The sequence below is a fragment of the Mirounga angustirostris genome, unplaced genomic scaffold (assembly GCF_029215605.1).
Source record: "Mirounga angustirostris isolate CCGP_5_RB_7025 unplaced genomic scaffold, mMirAng1.0.hap1 SCAF_2, whole genome shotgun sequence".
NCBI classification, from domain to species: domain Eukaryota; kingdom Metazoa; phylum Chordata; class Mammalia; order Carnivora; family Phocidae; genus Mirounga; species Mirounga angustirostris.
Genome location: NW_026991710.1, coordinates 88,346,985 through 88,364,333, shown reverse-complemented (window position 1 = coordinate 88,364,333; position 17,349 = coordinate 88,346,985). Strand labels below are relative to the sequence as shown.

General features: G+C 41.2%; 1 protein-coding gene across 3 annotated transcripts in view; it reads right to left on the bottom strand.

Moving 5' to 3' along the window:
• Positions 1-17,349, bottom strand: part of SGMS2 (sphingomyelin synthase 2) — an 82,429-nt gene that overhangs the window by 52,519 nt on the left and 12,561 nt on the right. Inside the window, exon 2 of one of the 3 annotated variants that reach the window (XM_064584938.1) lies at positions 10,560-10,657. The exons of the other annotated variants lie outside the window; for them this stretch is intronic. The gene's annotated coding sequence lies outside the window, so the exon portion shown is untranslated. The remainder of the gene's footprint in view (positions 1-10,559; positions 10,658-17,349) is intronic. 3 annotated transcript variants of the gene reach the window in all.

The following is a 17,349-nucleotide window of genomic DNA, read 5'->3' as shown; positions in this document are numbered from 1 at the left end:
ACAGATCTTTCTTTGAAGATTTTACTGCCACAAACTTTTCTTAAGGCATGGGTGAGTCAGTTCCTGAGGGCTGTTTTTTGGCAGTACCACAGAGGGGTTAGGAGGCTTTGGTGTTACCTCTAGTTCTCTTATTGTCATTTAAGATAACAATCCAATGAGTGAGGAAACATCCACTCACCTGGATCAGCATGAAATCTAAGACTCTCCTGAGGAAATTCTCAGTTAAGGAATTAATGGAATGTCTTAACTGGAAAGGGAAGATAGCAGAGAAGTTGCGGGACAACTGGTAGGTGACCAACCTTTAGCTGATGCAAATCACACTCATGACCTAGCAGCAGGAAGCACCGAACCTTGTGGGTGCAGATGGGAGCACACCGAATCCCACCTTGGTTCTCCTACCAGTCAACACCCCCTGTCTTGTAGCAGACCCTTTCTGCGAAGAGTGGTATGGGGCCAAGCATGACAGCTCTAAAAGATGGAGAAAGTGAGAGGTTCAATAAGAAAGATGCTTTGTTCTTACATGTTTTGTTGGTTTTCTGGAGATGGAGGTGAAATGAAGAGCTAATCCTGTCCTCCTGGAAGCGTCACGAGGAAAACACAAACTCTACCAGGTAGCGGCATTTGAGGAGGAGAAAAGTAACCCGGCCGTTCATTTGGCTGCCACTGACTTAATACACGCCAGACCCTGTTCGGAGGTGGAGCAGTGAAAGTGGGCGGATTCCCGTCCCTCACGATGCTCACATTCTAATGTGGAAACCACCAAGTAGATAAACAAGAAGACTGCAATAAATGCCACCGAGAGAGGTCAATCAGCATCAGAGCAAGGCTGGTGCGGCTCATGTAGGGCAAGTGGTCAGGGATGCTGAGGGGAGGCTACTTAGGACAATAATGGTGGGGGAGGTGGAGCAGGGGGCAGCCAGGGAAGAAGAGCACTCTAGGCCAAAGGAGCAGCTGGTTCAAAATCGCTGAGGCAGGAAGGAGCCAGGCAGGTTTGAAGAATGGAAAGGCAGGCATTGGTGAAGATTGTGATCAGAGGATAGTGAGGGCCGGGGGCAAAGGCCCGGGTGCTGAGGGCTCTTCAGGTCAGGTGGATGGACTGCCCCCCCACACAGCAGAGTTCAGCGTCCCGGAAGCCCAGGCTGCTATGAGGTGTCCGCTCTGTCACTTCCTAAGACAATGCTGGAAGATTCTCTCTGAAATACAGCTGCTGCAATCTTCTCATGGAGTTTTTTAAAAAGACTTTAACTGTTTATAACTTGGTGTTAATGATAGTAATAATATATTCAGCTTACAGATTTTTTTTCAATTACATGGCTAACATGGTGCCTTTCATCTAGTCAAACTTAGAATGTGTCCCCTTGTCAAAAAGAATGGGTAAGAGGGGGTGGGTGGTTAGAATGCAAATTCATGCTTACTACGCCAAAAACTCTTCAGTACACATCCTAATGTCATGTCATGGTAAGAAAGGACCCATTAAAAAAATATATCACAGAAGGTCATGATTTATTTTAATTTGAAATATAGGTACCATGCATAACTTCATAAAGGAATCGAGTAAATGATATAACATATGGAATAAAATGCTACTCTAAGAAGAGTAATGTAGAACCAGAGCCAGGTGAATACAGACCAGGGGTTCTCGGTCACAAGCTACAGTGGAAGAGGGAGGGGTCCCACCTGTGACTGAAGATTGTCCCACCTGCTCCGGGTACGGAATCGCTGCTAAGGTAGCACAGCTGGGAAGTGGGGCTGGTTAATGAACAAGGGCTCTGAAAACCTAACTCCACATTCAGCACCTGTGTGACTCCAGGAATGGTACTTAATCTCTTTGTGCCTCAGGTTCCTCATCTATAAATGGGAATAACAACAGTACAAACTCCGCGGGGTCCTCAAGAGGACTGACGAGATTAATATTTATAATGCGTTCGGAAATAGCACCTGGCATATTGTGCACTGTTGTGGAGTAACTAAAATAGAGAAAGACAAAGGGTAATAGAATGTACTAAGTCTTACAATGTGACAAAAACCAGCACTGAGCTGGCTGCATAGTTGGCTCATTGCCTTTGTACAGGGTAAAGCAAAAGAAGAAACAACATTTCCTAAGCTCAGAGAGAGAAAGCATATGTATCTCCGTACCCAGATTTGGGAGAAAGAGGAGTGGGGAACTTGGTTTTGTTCCCCAAGGACACAGCTCAAGAAATATGCTCTCAAGGGGTCTGTACACAGGAGGCGGGCTGTAAGCAACAGCCCAGACCAGGCAGACCATCGTATGACATCATCCGATGGTTTTTCAGGGTGTCCTTCAATACATTCCGAAGCATAACTCTCTCGAGTTTCTCTGGTAGGAAGCCAAGGCAACGTGATACAAATAAGCAGCTTTGACGGTCTGGCTCATTTCAGGGATTCAACTGCACCAGAAATTCCTCCTGCGCTTGCATTTCCTTCAGCCATGCTTCTGATAAGAGCTAAGGAGAAGATGGCTCCAGATTTGTAAAACAAATTCTCCAACATCAGGAGAGGGACAAAATGCAGCCACATAAAAAAACCTAAGTAACCTGATGCATTGAAAGCAACTTTCCCCAGAAGCATCTGTTTTCTAAGTCTAATGGACTTGAGAGTTGTTGTCTGGCAAAGAACAGCCATAAAATCGTCTTGGGGGATTAAACAATTTAAAAGAATATTGCTTTTGTCATACTCATCTCAGGCTCTACCTAGCAGTAAAACATGGAGAGTTTCCAAATGACAAAAGCCACTGCGGTTAAGACGCATTTTATTGTAAGTTGGAATGTAGAATATAAGTTGGAAAATAGGTGAATTTTTATTTTATTAGAGAGCAAATCTTAGCTAGAAAAGGACCTTTGTTGCTCCAGATACTCCCGTCCTCTACATAGAAGACGCGGTACCACTGAACTTTCATGGTTGTTCCACAAGTCCTACGAAGAAGATGGCATCCCCGTGATTTGTCAACCTTTTTCATTCCAGCAGGCAAAGTATGTTGTTCTTAAGGCTAATTATTTAAGAATTTTTCTTCAGTGTTCATCTTCAAATTGTTAATCAACTATAGCAGTATATTTTCACGTTAATACTTGTGAGGTATTGTTAAGCCACCAAAGAAAGCAGAAATAGATGAACTCACGTGCAGTTCACCGGCAAGGGAGAGCCAGGGACAACATGTATTAACTAATCCCTAGGTATGCTTGGACAGGCATCATTTCCTTAGAGAAGGCTTTCTTCATTCCTCCAGGCTACATTAGGGTCCCCTTCACCAAAGCCACATTATCCGCTTTCTCCATCATAACAGTTTGGTAAGTATAATTATGTAGTCAATTGTTAGCAAAGATTTACTATTGTCTCTTTTCTGTACACTCCATGAGGGAAGGGACCATATCTGTCAGGTTTTCTGCTGTCTCCCCGGCACACAAGTCAATGGGTATTTGTTCACGGCCTAACTCCCTCTTTATAAGACAGTCAGCTGTGTTCCTAAAGAGTCCCATGTAAGCTCTTTGCAAGTCAGATAAGGAAGTCACTGAAGTAATCCTATAGAAGGCGGGGGAGAGGGAAAGCATTGTAATATTATAAAACTGACAAATTTGATGCCTTGAGTATTTTCAGAAGCAGAGTCTTTGTATGTACATATGGCAGATATGAATGAGAGAGGGAAGGAGAAAAGGAGGAATAGGAATGACCCACCAGTTTAAATGGGTACTTTAAGAGTAAAATTATGTTATGAGAACTCAAATAGTGTTTTCTAATTATAGACTCTTAAATTTAAAATATCTTGAAAGGTCACTCTGTACTTCCCTCTGCCTAATACAGACTGCATTCAAAATATCCCAGAAATAGGAGTAATTTTTTTTTTTTTTTTTTTAAAGCTAGAGGGAAAAGTTGAACAATGGATTAAAAAGCCCTGTGTCTTGCAACCTCTGCTTTCTATAGTTTTTCTGTGAGGTCGTCCACAAATCTGGCAATCTAGTCCTTTCCTTCATGACACAAAGGTATAACTGTTCTAGCCAAACTCCTCAACAACTTAAAAGTCATAAGAAATGACAAGATACAACAGTGAAACTTAATTATTTAACTTTCCGAAATGCTTTCCAATCTTCTGCAACAAAAGAAAATAACCGTTTTGTACTTTAATACTGAAAGTGCAAAAGTGTTTAACCTTACTGGTAAGCAAAGAAACCCAAATCAAAGTGAGATGTCATGTTTTCACATATTAAGTTGGCTAAAAAACAAACCAAATCATCAAACTCCTCTCTAGGACTACTGTAAAACATTTCTTATATTTTACAAACAACCTAAGAATGTGAACAAAGATTCAGCTCTGAGCCTCTAACATTGTTGACAATAGTAAGAAGCTGGAAATAACGAAGTGTCCAACAACAGAGGATTGCTTAAATACACTGTGGTGGATGGACACAATGGAATATGAAATACTTCCTTACCGTGTTTAGTGGGGAGTGACAAGAGGTTCATGATACATTCAAGAGTACAAACGAGCAATATGTGTATGACCCTATTTATCCTGTAAAGTTGCATGTGTAAACACAATGCTGGAAAGATAATGCAAAATAGTAACAGGTGACAGATTTATATGTGACTTAAACTTTCCTTCTTATCCAGGTTTAAATGTTTCTAAAATAAACACGAGTTGTTGTCATAATTAAAAAGTTAGAGAAAAGATGAGGCTAAAATCCCAACACAAATTTCCAAATGTCAGTTACCATATTAACAATCTCTAAAAAAACATTTACCATAAGTACAAAGTCTGTTTAATATCATTATGTACTAAGGATAAAAATAATAAACCCTATTTTTCATTTTGGTCACTGTGTGTGGTAAGCAAATAAAAACACTCTGTCCTGGAAACTTAAAAGTTTTCTTTTTAGCAAGATGCCATTTGTGGTAATGTACCACCCAGTAGCAAAGAGGTCAGCGTCTCGGGTTAAATACGGCATAATTACAGTTCATAAAATTAAAGCAAAATGTACATATGTACATAGTACATAAAGCAAAATGTACTATGATTACTCTGGCTCAAAATCTTGTCTTTTAAAATAAAAATGAAGCTAGAAGTAAAAATGAAACGAGACATGAATAAATATGAACTAAGATGGAAACAAATTTGGGAGGGGGTTGTTATTAGTAAGAGGCTGCCAGAGAGAGTTCACCGCTGGTCAGGGAGAGAGTACATTTGATGGAGGCAGAGTAGCTCCTCAGGAGACACGTAAGTATTATAATCAAAACCACCAGGCTCCAACAGTGTCCTGTACATACCTGAGTAGCTTAACAGAATGAGCCCACTAGCTACACCTGAGTCGTTTATCCAGCGTTAAACTGTGCAAACCCTCCATCTCTTGCTCAGGAATCTCCTTCAGATTCTCAGCCATTCCAGTCTCTTGGATCTGGGACCATTTCCTCCAGTTTTTATTTTTCTCTCCTATTCTTCTGTTGTCCTTGCTCTTTTTTTTTTTTTTTTTTTTTAAAGATTTTATTTATCTGACAGAGAGAGAGACAGCGAGAGAGGGAACACAAGCAGGGGGAGTGGAAGATGGAGAAGCAGGCTTCCCGCAGAGCAGGGAGCCCGAGGTGGGGCTCGATCCCAGGACCCTGGGATCATGACCTGAGCCAAAGGCAGAAGCTTAATGACTGAGCCACCCAGGTGCCCCTGTTGTCCTTGCTCTTAAGATTTCTAAGAGGTGGTTCACTCTAGCTTCCTCACTAGTTATCAGCAGTTTGCTTCTCTTGTGAGAAACTTGGTTTAAAAATGAATAACTTATACTTCCTTCAACTCGTTTATAAAGAGTTTACCTGGTTTACCTTGTGCATCATTGCCCATCTCTCAGTCTCATCCAACAGGCTTCCAACATTCCTTCCAAACAATGCCAGGGCAAATTACAGACCAGCATATTTACATAAGCCTTATTTCACACAGCCAACATCTTTTAAGGTCTTCGTTTATTTATTTTGAGGGAGAGAGAGCAGGGAGACCAGGGAGAGAGGGAGAATCGCAAGCTGACTCTGTGCTGAGCTCAGAACCTGAGGCAGGGCTCCATCCTAGGATCCTGACCTGAGCTGAAACCAAGAGTCAGACACTTAAGGACACTTAACCAACTGAGTAACCCAGGAGCCCCGAGATCTTCTTTTAAGTATCAGATGAAGGATGATGTTCAGAGAACAAAAGGAGAGTCAAGAAAGTAAACTCTCAGGACTCCAAAGAGTTATTTTGTGTCCAAATAGAACAACTAAAGTACCAGGAATAACTAGAAAAGAGGAAGAAGAAAGAAGGAAGTGAAATGAGGGGCTGGCTAATAGAACTTTTTGTAACTGAATCTTGAGCAAGATAAAGGAAGATGAAGCAATCACCCAGAGATCTGGGATGATGAACACATTTTGGGAGTAGGGGCCAGAGCTGAGCATCTAGATGTAAACCAGAAGTCCCAGTGGTGGAAGCTGAGGCACCACCCAGGCTCTAATGAGCTGCCACCAAATAGGATGGTGATGCTGACCAAATAAGTAAGTCAGCCACATGCTTTTACCTTGAGCTTCTAAGTCATGCACGGTCAGAGGTTACACCTCAGGTACAAAAAGTATAAGTTGAAGGAGTAAACATGAATGTTGTCATTAGTGACCATGCTTCTCTCTCTCTTGCTTTCAGAGTACTATCTATGGGCTTGGACACCTTGGATGCCACCTTGACCTTAGCATATGCCACCTTCAAAAAAGGATGAGGTTCAGCACATGGAAAAAGAACTCCAGATTCACCTGCCCCCATCTCCCTACAGTGTCTAAAGCTTGCTACAGGGAAAAGTAAAGAATAATTCTTAACTTATCCTTGCAGAAAGGTTTACGGATAGCATATAATAAAGTTTTCCATCACATCTCTAAACAAACAAAATGTATACAAGAAATGCACACATGTGTACTCTCTCCAGTCAGGATATACCCATTTACTTTTCACAGTACTTTGATTAAACTGTAATAGTGTATTAGTGGGGAGCCACTCTCTAATTGTCAGCAGTAGGAAATATGATGAAAATAAGAAGCAAAGGGGCTTCCTAGGGGAAACATCATGGGTAAAAAATATTTCATTACAATTAGGAGATCTGGCTTTAATCTGGATTCTGATATTGCTAATTGTGATCTTTAAAAAGTCACTTTAACAGGTCCAGCAGGCAGAAAATCAGTAAGGACATAGTTGAACCCAACAATAAAAGTCAGTCAACTGGGGGGCACCTGGGAGACTCAGTTGGTTAGGCATCCGACTCCTGATTTTGGCTCAGATCATGATCTCAGGGTCATGAGATGGAGCCCCGTATCCTCCTTAAGATTCTCTCTCTCCCTCTGCCCCCTTCTTCCTGCCTGCACATGTGCGCACACATGTGCGTGCTCTGTCTCCCTCAAAACAAAACAATCAATCAACTAGATCAATTGACATATGTAGAGGACTTCATCAAAAACAGCAGAATACACATTCTTCTCAAGCTCACATGAACATTCACCGAGATAGACCATATCAGGCCATAAGACACACCTTAATAAATCTAAAAGAAATCAAACGGTGTCTCCTTTCTCAGACCACAGTAGAATTCAACTAGAAATCAATAACAAAGAGCTGGAAAATCCCAAAATAGTTAGGAGATTAAACAACACACTTCTAATTAACACATGGGTCAATGAAGAAGAGAAATTTTAAAATATTTTGAACTAAATCAAAATAAAATCACAACTTGTTAAAATTTGCGGGATGCAACAAAAGCAGTACTTAGAGGGAAATCTAGAGTAGCAAATACATATTTTAGAAAAGAAGATATAAATCAATAAGCTAAGTTTATACCTTAAGAAACTAGCAAAAGAAGAACAAATTAAATCCAAAGTAAAAGAAAATAATAAAAATGACAGCATAAATCAATGCACTTGAGAAGAAATTACTAGAGAAAAATCAATGGAACCAAAAGCTGGTTCTTTGAAAAGATTACTAAACTTAGTTAGTCTCTAGGCAGGCTAAGCAAAAAAAGGGACAACACAAATTACTAATATCAGAAATTAAAGAGAGGACATCACTACAGATTTTAAAGGGAAAATAATGTAATACTATGAACAATTCTATGCCCTCAAATTTGATACCCTAAGTGAACTGGACCAGTTACTTGAAAGATACAATCTGAGAAAACTCACACAAGAAACAGATCATCTGAATAAGCCTGTATCTGTTAAAGAAACTGAATCAATAACATTCCAAAATACAAAAGCACCTGGCCCGGATGGCATCATGGGTAAATTCTACCACACATTTAAGGAAGAAACTATACCGATCCTCTACAATCTCTTTTGGAAGACAGAAGCAAAGGGAGTACTTTGTAACTCACTCTATGAGGCCAGCATTACTGTAGCACCAAAACCAGACAAAGACATTAAAACTACAGACCACCAATATCTCTCATCACGAACAAAGATGAAAAGAGTCCTCAACAGGGCGCCTGGGTGGCTCAGACGGTTAAGCGTCTGCCTTCAGCTCAGGTCATGATCCCAGCGTCCTGGGATCGAGTCCCGCATCGGGCTCCCTGCTCCTTGGGAGCCTGCTTCTCCCTCTGCTTCTCTCTCTCTCTCTCTGTCTCTCATGAATAAATAAATAAAATCTTTAAAAAAAAAAGAAGAGTCCTCAACAAAATACTAGCAAATTTAATCCAACAATGTAAAAAAACAATTACACACTGTAACTATGATTTATACCAGGCATGCAAAGCTAATTAAGCATTAAAAAATCAATAATGTAATCTATCACATCAAGAGGCTAAAGAAGAAGAATCTCATGATCATATCAATAGACACAGAAAGAGTATTTGACAAAATCCAGCATTCATTCCTGATAAAAACTCTCAGTTAAGAATAGAGGGAGATTTCCTCAACCTGATAAAGAATATCTACAAATGGTCGCCTGGGTGGCTCAGTTGGGTAAGCATCTGACTCTTGATTTCTGCTCAGGTCATGATCTCAGGGTTGTGAAATTGAGTCCCATGTCGGGCTCTGTGTTCAGCGTGGAGTCTGCTTGGGATTCCTTCACCCCCTCTCACTCTGCCCCTCCTCCCCCCACCCCAGCTTGTACACCCTTTCTCTAAAATAAATAAGTCTTAAAAAAAAAAAAAACTCAGTGAGTGCCAGGAGTTAGGGCAGGGGAATGAAAAGGTCAAGTACTGGGGATTTTTAGGGCAGTGTAACTATTTTGTATGACACTGTAATGGTGGACACATGTCATTACACATTTTTCAAAATCCATAGAATACATAGCACAAAGAGTGAACTCTAATGTAAACTATGGATTTTAGTTAATAATAACGTGTCAATATCGGTTCATCAATGAAAACAAATGTATGACACTGAAGCAAGATGTTAATGATAGGGAAAACTGGCGGGGAGGGGGCCCAGCATATGGGAACTCGGCAATTTCTGCTCACTTTTTCTGTAAACCTAAAACTGCTCCAAAAAATAAAGCCTATTAATTAAAAAAAAGTACTTCTCAAATTTACTTATAAACTCATTCACATTTAAGACATGGATAATTTTTTCAAAAATAAAAAAATCCAAGTATTATGATTTAAGCTGCAAAACAATATTCCAACATTAATGGCAAAAACAGTCCTGGTTATATCCTTCAAGGACAAAGACAATTTGCTCAAACACACCGCTGATCTAAATGTGCCTTATAATTCAAAAGCCCTTAAGCCTTCTAAATGTAGAGAGCGTTCTAAACACTACTTAATGTTGACGAAGCAACCTCTGTGGTCAGGGCAGCGCTCCATTTTGTGGTAGAACATGTTTAGATCTGTAACTCCATCACTGCCCCCACAGGTTTTCATATTCCACATCATATCCATCCCAACCAACACGAAGACTATGCTCTGTACACCAACTGGCAGGGCATATCTCATCCCTGCTGAAATTAAAGGCCTCATTCAGTGCAGCCTATGCACAGAGGGAGGCGCTTAGCACAAATCCATAATGTGTCACTTGCAAAACTGTTCCCAGATGAAACCACATCTAAGAGAAGACTTGTTTTGCTTCCAACAGGACATCTAAGACATCCCTCAAGAACATTCTCGTAGCCAAACACTCATGTTAATGGAGCCCCCTAACGGAAGAATTCCCAAGCTGCGTTTGCCTCCAGCAACCTTCCACCAAGAGCCTTCCATCAGTTAAGATGTGGCTGACATGAAGCATATCTGCCAATAAGACGGAAATGTGACTACTGAAATAGTGGCCAGGTCCAAAAGATATTTTTCTGCCTTTTGCAAAATTCCATGTAAGTTGTATACTGTGATCTTAAATTAAACATGTCAATTTCAATCAAGCCTTCTTAAGGCTTCTATGAATTACATTGTCAGTTCACAACTGCACATGGAACCTGGTTACCCTGAATGCCTTTTGTAAAGTAGAACCCTACTGCACGATGATTTTACTCTTTAGTCCTAACCCAAAGGGTGTGGGACCTTGGAACCTCTTCCTGTGAAAGCAGCCTCGGGATGGAGGCTGACTCTAAGGAGTCTGGGCCTCATACTTACGTTTCCAATGTCCTGTAGCTGACACACCCTCAGCTCCTTCCGCTTCTCATTGACAACCGTGTCCACGGCAATTCACAGCTGACACATCACTTCCACTACTTCCGTTTCCAGACATAATATTTAGAAACTATTAGTAACATGTATGGTTTATAAACAAATATTTAATAATAAAGGTGGCTCATCAGACAGCTATATTTGCTAAATTCTGGCTGGGTTTAAAGACTCAATCCAAATTCTTTGTAGAAGATAATCAAATCTCATTTGAATGAATAAAAATGTTTTTGAAGACAAATGATTAAAAAAGGCATTTTGTCAACAGTTCTTTGTTTGTTTTTTAAAGATTTTATTTATTTATTTGAGAGAGGGAATGAGAGACAGACAGCAGGAGAGGGAGGAGGGTCAGAGGGAGAAGCAGACTCCCTGCTGAGCAGGAAGCCCCATGCGGGACTCGATCCCAGGACTCCAGGATCATGACCTGAGCTGAAGGCAGTCGCTTAACCAACTGAGCCACCCAGGCGCCCAGTTCTTTTGTTTGTTTCATGTCGGAAGGAATCAAAGGATTCTTAGAATTCAAAAATAGGTAATTAGTTACTTGGATAAAAAAGTATGTATCCAACCCTGATTGTTTCACAAATGGCATTTCAGAAGCACGGTGCAAGTTCATCATTTAAAACAAACAAGCAAATTGAGCTTCATTTTCTTAATGATGGCTGAGTAAGGCCAGGACTCCACTGCTTGTACAAATGGGGTAAAAAGAACAGAAACGAGGTTTAGGGACTGAAACCATACATTACCTCTACTTTTCATCTTTTCCGCTTTACCCTTTGGAAAGATTTTATAAATTACATCCATCTGGCTGTAGTTTCATAATTTTCCTACTTCTTGCTCACCTACTAAAGGTGATGGGCTTGTCGAGAAGGTAAACAAAACAACTAAAAAGCAAGATTAGAAAGGGTTGGAGGGAGGAGTAGACTTGGATTATACCACTGAAAAAAAATTAAAATCTGTATGTGACTGGAGGTGGATGAAGATACAGTAAAAGGAAGTAATCACTGCAAAATTTAGAAGTCTGTGTCATCCACTGAGCCTATCTCCAAAATTCACTGAGGCACAGGAGGAAATTACAAGACCGGTCATTAAAACGGGTACACCTTTCTCCAGTTTCCATGACTGTTGGCCAGATTAACTAGAACAAGCTTGATCTAAATTTCTCTCTCTCACATATGTGATACAGAGAAAGAGCCAGACTAGAGGTTCCATCACCTAATTTCAGATATATTCCCTGCATTTCTCCCAACCTTATATATTACATGAAGTATCTCGATAAACCCATGTCCTATAGACGTGTATAATCCCAACCTTAATGACAAAAGAATCTGAGTGGTAAAGAATAGTTACATCACCCCCTTAATTTCCTTCTCTTAAAAAGCTTACTGGTATCCTATATCTTTAGTTCGCTTTTTTCCTAAGTTCTTGTAGAGCTGCCTTTTTGACAGATGTGCTGCCTTGGAAACACAGAAGTGATCACTAATCAGATTTTCCTTTTCACCCCTCTACACAGCACCCTTCGCATGATCTTTATCATGTTTTAGAAAAGTATTTGAAGAATCTGCCAACTTAATCTCCCTAGGTGGGACTGCAACTTTGTGCACATGCAAATCTTCAGGCTGTACAATAAAACCTGGACTGCTCCTGACGATCACCATCTTCCTGAATCTGCTCCTTACCAAGAGTGTCCTGGAAATGGCGCCGAAGTGGATTAAAGAGATTGATTAATCCCAGCCTTCCTAGTAATTGTTGTTTCTTCATCTAAATAGAAAATTAGATGAACTAGACCCTTTAGGGTTTTTCATACTCTGCTTCAGATGCTTTTATTTTACTCTTCCTAAACTCATGAAAGATTTAAAAAAAAAAAGAGTAAGTGGCACCCATTATTACTGTTGTCCCTACTGGAGACGGTCTCTGCCTCAAGAAATTCAAATCCAGATGGAGATCCAAGGATGCTATGTTAACTCAATAAAAGCCTATTCCTGACTGCCCTAAAATGCACCCCACAGACAATAACTCATAGAGTGTGCATTCTCATTGGTGAAAATTGGTGCTCTAAGGATGGAAGAAATGGTTTGTGATCCTCCAAAGGGCCTTAAAATTTCACAGGGGGAAGGGAATAGTTAGGAAAAAACTATCTAAAAAAGGCAATAATGAAAAAAAAAAAAGGTTGAGAAACACTGACAGAGGAACCCAGAGGGCACCTTATTTGCTACGAACTGACGAAATGATCCCGAACAAATTATCTAACCTGAGTCCCACCTTGATACAGCAACCCCATCATAGGTTGTATGCTCGCACTAACAACTACAAATGGCTAGCATCTTCTCAGCCTTCGCTCTCAACTTGAATCTTCTTTCCTCAAGGGGTGCTTTCCTGACCTATAGAAGGTCTCCCCTCTTGTTCTCTCTCAGCACTACTGATCCACTCTCACAACTGGTGATTATATACTTGTTTCCTTGTTTTAATTGGATGGCTCCCACACTAGGTGGTAGGCTCCAAGAGGGAAGGGACCTTGTCTGTCTGTTTATAACAGCACACCCAGCCTGGCACAAAATGGCACTCTCTGCTTCTTGCCAAGCCCTCCCTCCTTCAACCAACTTGCTGAAGGATGTGCCAGCACCCTTCTCGAGAGATTAACCCTGAGAGCAATTCACTAACGCTTTCTTTTCAAGCCACTTCAAGATCCCCTTGGCCCCAGAACATAAACTCCCAGAAATTTTCCCAAGGATCTTGGATCAATTATAAAAATTTTAATATGACTTTCAGAGATTTTACAATAATAAACTTGACACTAAGGGGGAATAGGTTAGGGAAGGAATGTGCATATTTTTAAATGCAAGTCTGAATATCAAAATGGTACTTTTTACTCTTCAAGATATCCAAGATTTTAAAAGACCTTTCTTTTCTTATTCTAGTGGCTGTTGTCCTATCTTTGGGTGTACCAATAACTGAGCCGCTAATAGACAATACAACGAATAGTCTAGGATATACACCCAATTCTACCACATGCAGGGGAAAAAATCTAATGTGAACAACAGGTGAGCAGGTGAGCATTTGTATTGGACAGAGGGAAATCAAATGAGATATGAAAAATCATTTCAAATCAGAACAGCTATTTGGACATTAATCCCTGAATATAGCTCCTGTCCATTTAGGAGGAGCCAAGTCAGGCATTATTACAGTAAAATGAGTTTTAGTGAAAATATAAGGGAATCATGAAGATGAGAAATTCATGTGTGTGTGTGTGTGTGTATGTTTATACATATGTGTATAAGTATATATGTGTCTTTCTATAGCATCAAGACATTTTCTTAAAAATTGTTTTAGCATCAAGACATTTGGCAAGGGCGCCTGGGTGGCTCAGTCGGTTAAGCGACTGCCTTCGGCTCAGGTCATGATCCTGGAGGCCCGGGATCGAGTCCCGCATCGGGCTCCCTGCTCGGCAGGGAGTCTGCTTCTCCCTCTGACCCTCCTCCCTCTCATGCTCTCTGTCTCTCATTCCCTCTCTCTCTCAAATAAATAAATAAAATCTTTAAAAAAAAAAAAAAAAGACATTTAGCAAGTTCCAAACCATTAGTTGGAGGAAATAAAAGAAAACAATATATATACATATTTGTGTGTGTGTGTATATGTATATATATACACAGGTGTATATAATCCACATATGTATATCCATCTATATCTAAAAATATGTACATATGTTATCTGGATTAAAACAAAAATATATAAAATACTTCATTCCCTTAGTTTTCTATTAAATGTGGTCTTCAGGGGCACCTGGGTGGCTCAGTCAGTTAAGCGTCAGGCTCTCGGTTTCAGCTCAGGTCATGATCTCAGGGTCCTGGGATCGAGCCCTGAGTCAGGCTCCGAGCTCAGTGAGGAGTCTGCTTGAGGATTCTCTCCCTCTTCCTCTGCCCCACCCCCCTGCTCTCTCTCTCAAATAAATCTTTTAAAATTAAAAAATTTAAAAAATAAATGTGGTCTTTAATTAGGGTGACCATATAATTCAACATCCTAACCAGGCCAGTTCTGAGAGTGCAAGATAGCCTTACTAGTAATCACACCAGGACAACAGTTATACACTGGGGCTGTCCAGGGCAAACCAGGACACATGATCACTTTAATCATAATAAAGTCCATGGAGGGGCCCCTGGATGGCACAGTTGGTTAAGCATCCAACTCTTGGTTTCTGCTCAGATCATGATCTCAGGGTCGTCAAATCAAGCCCGCATCAGGCTCAGAGCTCAGCTCAGCAAGGAGTCTGCTAAATGTTTCTCTCTCCCTCTCCTTATGCCCCTCCCCACGCTTGCACATGCTCTCTCTCTAAAATAAATCTTTTTTTTTTAAAGATTTTGTATTTATTCATTTGAGAGAGAGCAAGCAAGAGCATGAGCAGGGGGAAGGGGCAGAGGGAGAAGCAGGCTCCCTGCTGAGCAGGGAGCCCAATGCGGGACTTGATCCCAGGACCCTGAGATCATGACCTGAGCCGTAGGCAGACGCTTAACCAACTGAAACACCCAGGCGCCCCTAAAATAAATAAATCTTAAAAAAAAAAAGTCCATGGAACTGCAAGATCTCATGAGATAAAAATCAGATGAACAATATTAAAATGAGTATCCTTCAGTAAAGTTTTTTTAAAGGTTTTTTATTTTAAAAAAAAGTTAAGAAATAAATTTTAAAAGATGAAGTCCACAAAAAATTTGGTCTATATGGGACAACGTCCTACTAGACAAAGAATATAAACTAAAGAATGAATAGTAAAGTATTCAACTAGGGAATTAATCTCTAAGAGGACCAGAAGCTTAAATTAATATTTTCTTTAATTAAGAAAGCCAATCCTTTCTAAAAACATGAGCCAACCCCATATAGACATTTCTGCACCACAGTCTCTAGTACCACTTAGTTATCGTTACTAGGAAACATTTGCACAAAAAGATTTATATTCTCCGCTTGCTTCTATTCTTCCACCTAAAGGAATAATCCTCCATTATTAGCAATGCACTTAATATCTCCACAGCAACTAGGATAATTGCGGTGTTGCAACAGAAGGATGATGAAGTAGAAAACAAAGTGATAGAAATAGTGTAGAAGAAAAAAATTCTCCCCACACAACCCTGGTGGGAAAATAACACCACACACACACACACACACACACACACACACGGAAGAAGAAAAGAAAAAACTTGCTAAAAAGAACCCTCTTGAGGTTGCTATAATCAGTTGCTTCAAGGCCTTTAAGATGCATTAAGTATGCAATGGGGTAAAAGTGGTAGGTAAATTGTATGGAGCAATTGCAGACGACTTCACCCAAAGAATTTGAAGGTGGGGACAAGAAGCGGTTTCTGAAATAGGGAAGTGATATCCACAGGTGCTCGCATGTGGCTCCCAAGAAGGTACAAGTTATGCATGAAAGGGCTAAGAAGAGAGGACTGAGGGAAGCCCAGAGCTAAGCAAGGCTTCCAAAGCAGCCTCTGGTAAGTGGTACGGGGGGAAGAGGGGATGGGAGGGAGGGAGGAAGGGACCAAACCTGAGCAAAAGCTAACCTCAGCCCAGCAAGACCACGGCTGTAGAAGGCAGAGGGCAGCAGACTGAGAATCTGAAAACTTCTGTGCTCTTCCTTGGCCTCTGCCTGCCACAACACAGGGGTAAATAACACAAGCAAAAACACAGTATTCAAAAATACTCAACGCATTGATTCAGAAAATGTGTATTGAGTGTCTGCATCATGCTAGGATGTACAAACAAAACAAAACAAAACAACCACCACCCTATAAATCTTGCTGTTAAGGAGCTCAGTCCGAAAGAACCTAAAATCATGTTCCGATATGGTAGTCCAGGGACAGAGAAAGGCCTCAGTACTTCTGAACAAAGAGAGAACACCTAGGCCACAGGGATGATGTGGAGAAGGGAGAGAGTGAGGAAAGTCCACTGCAGGGGACGCTGGAGGTCAAATCATTTGTGCCTTAAATCACTTCTCTAAAAAACAAGATCACCACCTAAAGGAATCCTCCATACTGGTAAACCCAGCAAATACTGTGTTCTCTTACTCAACTTCTCAAGAACTTACAACAGCACTGATTACCCCATCCTGCTCTAGACACCGGATTCTGTCGGCATCTCTTCTGGTCCTCCTCCTGCCTCACTGGTTCCTCCATGGTCTCCTACTCGATCTCTCAATTCCTGCCATTGCTTGGAGCCTGATCTCTGGCTCTCTTCTCTGCCTGTGAAATCCCCCTAGGTGACGGCAGATTCCCCAAACAGCTCAGACCCCGACTTCACCCCCGAGTGCGGGTCCCTTGGTCACGACTGGCTGACATCTGTCTCCTTTAGGAAGGGCTAACAGGCAACTCAAACTAACCGGTGGCCAGAACAGAACTCCATTCCCTGCAACTCTCTCATCCCGGAGTCCTGCTTGACTTCTACTCGCTTGCGTCACTCCTCCAAGCCTCCCCATAAATCTTGTCAGGCCTACCTCCATCACTCTGCAATCTGTCCAGGGCTCTCCCTCTCCAACCCTGCCCCCTTGCTGCCGGCCGCATCCCTCCTCAGGCAGTGGCCTCACAACAGATCCTGCGTCTACTCTCGGCCCCTTTTGCTTCCTTCTCTGCCCAGCCCCCAGAGTCTGTCACCAATGTAAATCATGCCTGCTCCTTTTTAGACCACTTCGAGACACCTTCTCGTGGCATTTGCAAGAAGGCTCATCCTCCCGATCAAGTCTGCAAAGCCCCACCCTGCTGGA